The sequence below is a fragment of the Camelus bactrianus genome, chromosome 14 (genome assembly GCF_048773025.1).
Source record: "Camelus bactrianus isolate YW-2024 breed Bactrian camel chromosome 14, ASM4877302v1, whole genome shotgun sequence".
Lineage (NCBI taxonomy): Eukaryota > Metazoa > Chordata > Mammalia > Artiodactyla > Camelidae > Camelus > Camelus bactrianus.
In genome coordinates, this window is record NC_133552.1 from 42,080,100 (window position 1) to 42,087,734 (window position 7,635).

General features: G+C 40.1%; 1 pseudogene; it reads left to right on the forward strand.

Moving 5' to 3' along the window:
* Window positions 1-6,575: 6,575 nt before the first annotated feature.
* On the forward strand, window positions 6,576-7,127 carry LOC105083661 (large ribosomal subunit protein uL11-like; annotated as a pseudogene).
* The last annotated feature ends 508 nt before the right edge of the window (window positions 7,128-7,635 follow it).

Below are 7,635 nucleotides of genomic sequence, written 5' to 3' on the forward strand. Positions count from 1 at the left end.
TCTCATTGCTCTAATCCAGTAAACTGGTGAAGAGGGTTTAGACTAGAGAGATGGTTTGTTAAGCACTGTCTAGGTCAGTGACTTTCAAACTTTTTAAACTGCAAGTCACACTAAGACATATTTGACATTGCACCTCGGTGTGGGTACATGAAACAGAAGACACAGTTTCACAAGTAATAACCTTTACATGAGTGATCACTATGATATTTCACATTTTGTTCTGCTTTATTCTGTTTCACTTTTTTGGTATTATTTTCTAACATTTTAAATTGATTTCATGATCTGCTAATGGTCCTGAAGGTTGAAAATCACTGGTAAGAGTTTCCTGAGAATTCCTAAGTGTTTACTTTCCTTGCTTTAAAAATATATACTATGTCTGAAAAAAATGACAAAATTAAAAGTTAAATGAAAAAAAGATATGATAGAGATTGGTTAATTAGTACAAAGACCTTTGAGATCTTCTCATTTAGAGGTATTTTTGTGATGAATGTTCACTAGTACAAGTTATTAGCATCATCCTCTCTGTCGCCCAGAATAGAAGGCTTGCATCCATCTTTATAACCACCTCTCTTCATCGAATCAGTCATCAAATTCTGTGGATTCTCTCATCACATTGTGTCTCATATCTTTGTTCGTCTGACTTAGACCCTTCCCTGTTTCTCCCTGGATGACTGCAGAAGTTTCCACACTGCTTTCCCTGACTCCATCTCTCAATCCTCTGATCCAGCCTTCACACAGCTGCCGAGACTCACCCTCCTCCTCACAGGTCAGATGACATCATCCACCACATCCTTTGACTAGTGAACAATGCCCACAAAACATAGGGTGGCTTTCAAGACCCTCCCTGCTTAGTGCTTTGTTGGCATTTAATAGCTTAGATGAGATTATCACTCTTAATCAGACTCTGAACTAGGACTGTATCTTTGTCTCTTTTTGAACGAACCATAGTTGCCCCAGCAGTGCTTACTAAATGTCTGTGATGGGCTTTTCGACCTTCAGTCCTGTGTGTGCCCTGCATTCCAGCTGCCCTTCTACTAACCGTTCCCTGTACTCTCCTTTATCAGTTCATTTGTTTTTTTTGTTTTTGTTTTTGTTTTTTTTGCTTATTTTAAATAATGTACATCTGCTCAAGCTTCTTCCTGGGCTGCCTTACTTTCTGCTTTCTGCCTATGGTAACCCTTTTCACCCTTTAAACACCAACTCAAACCCTGGCCCCTGCAAAAAACTCCCTTGGTCCCCAGCAGACTGAACTCCCACAGTTTCATATTAACTTCAGTAACTATTCAATGCTTGTGCCATTGTGCCGGTTTTAGAGAACATTTCTGGGTCTATTTCACTTGATTGGGAACATCTTGAGGTCAGGGAACATGCCTTGTGTATCCATCTAGTCCCTAGTGTGATTCTAGATGTTGAGAAAGTAGTTCAGTTTACTTGAACATACTTGTTACATGTATCTTTTCAAATAGGAACTGGAGACAGCTAACAATGATGTTTAGTGTAGTCCAGACACCTCTTAGATGGGCTTTTTTAAGTTTCATAGCTGGAATTTGACCAAGCTGTCTAGCTTGAATTATCAGCCCACCCACCGACAATTTCTTGGTATCTACCAGGCACTCTATGTGGCTGAGAATACCAGAAAGTGGAAACGCCAGCTATCAACTCCTTGTAGGATGGCCCTTCACAATGTTTCCAGAATGATCTGTATTTTCTTCCGTCACTGGACTTCCTCCTTGTATTCTACATGTCTGTTTCCATGAGATCCTTGAAAGTAAGGAGTCTCTCATTCATTTGTATACTCAGCAGCTAAGCTACCACCTGCACATAGCAGATGGGCAATAAATACGTGTCGAATGAGAGAATGAGAGACACGAAGAATTATAATGGATTTAAAAAAAAGTATTAGATGATATGTCCCTCTTCAAGGAACTTATGCACCAGTTAGGGAAATAATTACCTAAATATTCTCACCATCATGCCCTACACTTAATAGACATTCAGTACACTTTAATAAATTACAATTAATGAAAAGAGAGCCAATTTCTATGTGCAGGAAAAACGCTAAACACTTATCAAGAGGTACAAGTGCCATTTCTGTCCTCTAGAAGAACATAATCAAGTGTGAGGTAATAAAAATGTTCACAAACACATTACTCAGCAGGCTGGTTTCCTGCCAAATGTGTCGTAGAGATACCACTGTCAGCTGGAGCCATTAGACAGACTTCCCAAAGGAAGAAGGTCTTTGTCAAGAACTGTGAAAAGTCTGAGATTTTATGCCATTTACAAGCTGAAAAGTTAATCTGCCACATTTTCGTAGATACTCGCAATGACCATGAAACTCTTGGGTCAGAGGCAATGGACTCTGTTGCTCTGAACACAGAAGGCAACAGGGAATTTACATCCACATTGGTTCCCTTTGTCTTCCAAGGCCCAGAGAGGTAATAAAGGGGGAGACTGTACACTCTTTGGGTTTGCATCACAGCTGAGGATCCCTGAGCTAAGGAAACACCAATCCTCTAAAGGGGCTGCTAGCAAGCCTGTTGAATCTTTGTCCTGGAGGGAGACATTGTCCCTATCATCCTGGTCAGAAAACAAATCTCTTCTATCCCAGAGGAGATCCTACCTTTGTGTTTGTACAGCAAACCTCTTTGAAGACATGGCCCAGAACAAAAGCTGTCAATGCCTTTCCTCAGAAGATGGACAGAAACACAAGAAACCCATGGAGAACATTCTTTCAACAGTCTAAATTTGGTTCTTGAAAGTTGGATGTGATTGATCAAGCAATGGGAAAAGAACGAATATTCTAGGAGAAAGAGGAATTTCATGTGCACATATTTACTTCATGGTAGACCTCTCTGGGCCTCAGTTACTTTAACTGTATAATAGAAATAACACCTACTTTGCAAGATTGTTGTAAAAACTGCAGGAGGTACTGTTATGTATGGCATCTAGCCTGGTGCCTGACGCACAGCAGGTGACATACTTAGTTCTTTTCCTTTTTCCCCAGAATGCATAGGTTGAGATTCTACAGTGTGCACTGACGTGAAGAAAGGGACAAAGAAAGGCCTTTCACCAGTCAGTTCACAAATTTTTTTATTGAGCATCTATTATGTTTCAGGCACCAGGCTAGACACCATGCCTGTCCTCTTAAAGCTTACAGTCTGCTTCACAGGGAAAATAGAAGAAAATAGAATTATCTTGCTTCTGTCAAGTAAACTTGAAGATATATCTCCCAAGTTTTACAGCAATGCCGTCTGACCAGGAAGCCAGGGCATTATTGAGACAGAGGAGGAATATAAATCTAAAATAAGAATAGAGAAATGTCAACATTCAGTGATGGCTTATACCCGTCAACAGCATGCCTTTTCAGGATCATGTTGAAGAAAGGATACTAATTTTCTTTTAATTGTACTATAGTTGATTTACAATGTTGTGTTAATTTCTGATGTACAGCATAGTGATTCAGTTATACACATATAGATTCTTTTTCCTATTCTTTTTCATTATAGGTTATTATACGCTATTGAATATAGCTCCCTGTGACATACAGTAGGACCTTGCTGTTTATCTATTTTAAATATAGTAGTTTGTATCTGCTAATCCCAAACTCCTAATTTATTCCTCCCTGACCCTTTCCCTTTTGATAACCTTAAGTTTGTTTTCTATGTCTGTGAGTCTATTTTGGTTTTGTAAATAAGTTCATTTGTTTCTTTTTTTTTTTTTTTTTAGATTCCACATATCAGTGATATATGATATTTGTCTTTGTCTGACTTATTTCACTTAGCATGATCATCTCTAGGTCCATCCACGTTGCTGCAAATGGCATTACTGCATTCATTTTTATGGCTGAGTATTACTCCATTGTAAATATATGCCACAGCTGAAAGAAGAATACTAATAATCACAGCAGGAAGATTTCATGTGAACACACCATGTGATTGTTAAATCATTCAGTTGATAGATATTTATTGATCATTCGTTACTAAACATTCATTTAGTAATAGGTGCTAGAATTTCAGCACCAAAAGCAGGAATTCCATTGAGGGTGAGGGATCACCCCCAAGATAGAAGGGATTGATGTTTCACAAGTTGGTGTCAATGTTCATCGTTCATTTATATATAGATGTAGAGAGAAGTGTGGGAATCTTGGAGGCACTGTGTATAAGATAGTCAGTGTCAGGATGGTCAGATTATTGATTGATTGGACAATCTCAAATTAGAAATTGAATAAGGAGAAAGGGAGTTGTTAAAATTTCTGTCTTTATCTATGGAAAGGGTAAACACTTATTTGTCATATTATAGACCATAATTATGCCTGAAATATTTAATAGTAAGAAAATAATAATTCTTTTGAAAGAAAAAATAGTTATAAAGACCATCCCTATTTGGGGATGGAGTGGGTCTTGATAAGTGAACCACTATGTTAAGCCTGTTTGATGCATTCAAATAGTATACGAAAAAGCATCTCCAGCTGGTTTTTCTGGAAGAACAATGGTAATAGTACTTCTTTCCTATCTTGTTTCCCATGCAGTTCAGACTGGATATTTGTCAAGAATCTACCTAAGGGGCTAGATTGTGAGAAATGGCACATGCCGTTTGACAACTGAGGGATGGGGGCTAAGCAGGAGGAGAAATGAATTACATTTGAAATGAGAGGCTGAGGACAAGGGTATGCAAGCAAAGCCAAAGGGAGCAGCACCCCATCTTTAGTTTCTATTACTCATGGATCATGAGATGGGCTGCGGCTGATGCTGAATTGGTCTTACATTGGATGGCTTCAGGGTGTGTTGAATCCAGCAGTCAAATGATTTGAAGGACCTTAAAAACTCCCCACCCGCCAATCTCATCCCCTCCCCTACTGCCCTGTGCTGCTAGCTGGCTGCATTCCTTGAAGCTGTATGGTACTCCCAGGACTTGGCTTTCCCCAGAGAGGGGAGGTGTATTGTTAGTAACATCCTAGTTTGGATTCCTTTGCTCTGAACTGAGTTTAAGAGGAAAAACAAGAAATCTTGGCACAAAACGCTGAAAAGGAGCACAGAAAAGATTTGAGAAATCCCAGCTGAGAAAGCATCTTCTCTCTTCTACACGTTGTTTTCCCTAGGGGCTCCCTTGTTAACCAGATTTACTGCTGAATCCCAACATAGATTCTAAAACCTTTCCGAACTGATGAAAGTGACAGCGCGGGAGTCATAATAATCCATCACGACAGCGCTCTTCCTTTCTAAGTCATGCTGGTGACTGCTACCTTGAAAGGTCAAGTCCACACCAGTTTTTCCTAAGACCGCAGGGCCCCCACGGTCCTTGCACAGTCGCATTTCCACGTAAGAACAGTTCAGGATGCAGAACTCCATATTCGTGAAATTGAAGCACTTCTGTCTTTGTCCCACACACAATGCTTTTCACTCTGTCTTTCCCTCTGAATTTGGCCCTTTCCATTTCTATTAGGTAAAGATGGGTGAAAGCAGGAATTGTGTTTATCCAGGGCTGAAATGAGACCTTCCAGACCCTCCTCTCCTGGGCTGCCCCTTCTCCCTCACGATTTTCTATTAGTAAACTTCCAAGGAAGCACCTGGTTAGCCAGCTATTTGCCCTTATTTTACATGATGGTTTTCAGTGCTCAGTGGGAACAAAGTTCACTGATATCCCCATTGGGTTTATTAGATGCAACTGAATGATGAGTTCTTTTTATGTTGAAAATAGAGATTTGAACATTACTCATAATCCTGACTCCTTCCCCCAACACATTCTCACCCTCATGGGTTCCTTTCACTAATTAGCCATGCAAGTCTTTACGCTAAAATCTAGCCACATGTTAATCTTTTGGTTTTATTGGTAGGATGAGTTGATCCTCCTCACTATTCAAACAAGCACAGTAGATGCTTACGTTTAAATATATTTTGTCTCTGTTTCCAAAAAGAGTTTATGAAAGCAGTTTACGTAAACCCACGGTCTGATCCCACTGGTGAGAGAAAAAGTGCATTTCGAATTTGTGGATTCAGAACCATTGGACCACTCCTGAAATTTTGCTAGATAAGTCCAATTCATGTAAAATATAAAGTAAAGATTAATATCTGTGAAGCTCCTACCATGCACTATGCAGTATGCCGTGGATTTTAAATATCTCCACTTAATCTTTGTAACTCTGTGAACTAGATTAAGTGTCCTGAGAGGTCAGATTACTGTCAGAAAAAGTTCATGTGATCCATACAGATTAAACACAGTAATGCTGCATTTTAAAAGAATCATCTGAAGAAAGCAGACATAGCCCATGGACAGGGACATGAACATGGTCATAGTAAAAGGGAACTTCCAGAATATAAACAGTGGAAGACAGGAGGTTCAGCATTAGAAGCTGCCCAGAAGAAGCTGGCTGCACCAGGCCTAAGGGATCCATGGGGCGGCAGTGAAGCTTGGAGAGACATGGGTGGCTTTGCAAATGATGCTTCTCTTGTCGGTGCAGTATTAAAAGGATTCAAATGGGGATTTGCTGCATTTGTGGTAGCTGCAGGGGCTGAATATTTCCCAGAGTCCTGGAAAAGAGAAGCATCACTGAACTTTCTGCTTTTGGCCCAGAGGAGGCCAAGGTGCAACTTCGGTCCTGAATCTGGGTTCATCCAACACCAGCCACCTCCACCATGCCACCTAAGTTTGACCCCAGTGAGATCAAAGTCGTATACCTGAGGTGGACCAGTGGAGAAGTCAGTGCCACATCTGCCTTTGCCCCCAAGATCGGTCCCCTGGGTCTGTCTCCAAAAAAAGGTTGGTGATGACATCACCAAGGCAACTGGTGATTGGAAATGTCTGAGGATTACAGTGAAACTGACCATTCAGAACAGACAGGCCCAGACTGAGGTGGTACCTTCTGCTTTGCCTTGATCATCAAAGCCCTCAAGGAACCACCAAGGGACAGAAAGAAGCAGAAAAGCATTAAGCACAGTGGAAACATCGCTTTTGATGAGATTGTCAACATTGCCTGACAGATGTAGCACTGATCTCTAGCTAGAGAGCTCTCCGGAACCATTAAAGAGATCCTGGGGACTGCCCAGTCTGTGGGCTGCAATGTTGATGGCCACCCTCATGACATCATAGAGGACATCAACAGTGGCACGGTGGAATGCCCAGTGAGTTAAGAACTACAAAGGAAAATGATGTAATAAAGGGTTATTTGGCAACCAAAGGAAAAAAAAAAAGCATCTCTGAAGATAATACCTGGAAGTATCTTTTAATGACTTAACTCTCTTATGAAAAGATTTCTTCACTGTGGCTTACTCATCTGTGTTTGTCCCTTAAAGAATACAATTTAATAAAGTAAGAAAACATGACCAAAAACCCCACTGTGAACTATATGTTATTAGTCTCATCTTATAGATAACGAAACTGAGACTTACAGAACACAAGTTGAATTCACAGAAACATATTTTATCTTTTTTATTTTTTGATTAAAATGCATTTTAATTCTTAAATTTGGAAAATAGTGTTTTTTAAATTTACTTCCTCCTCTCTCCATTTCGTGTGTGGGTGTGTGTGTGTGAGTGTGTGTGTGTGTTGCATCACTGTATTTTATTTTGCAGTTACCTGGGGGAAGATCCTACACAGATATAATATTAACGTACACAGAAGCATATTCTAAATCAGAAG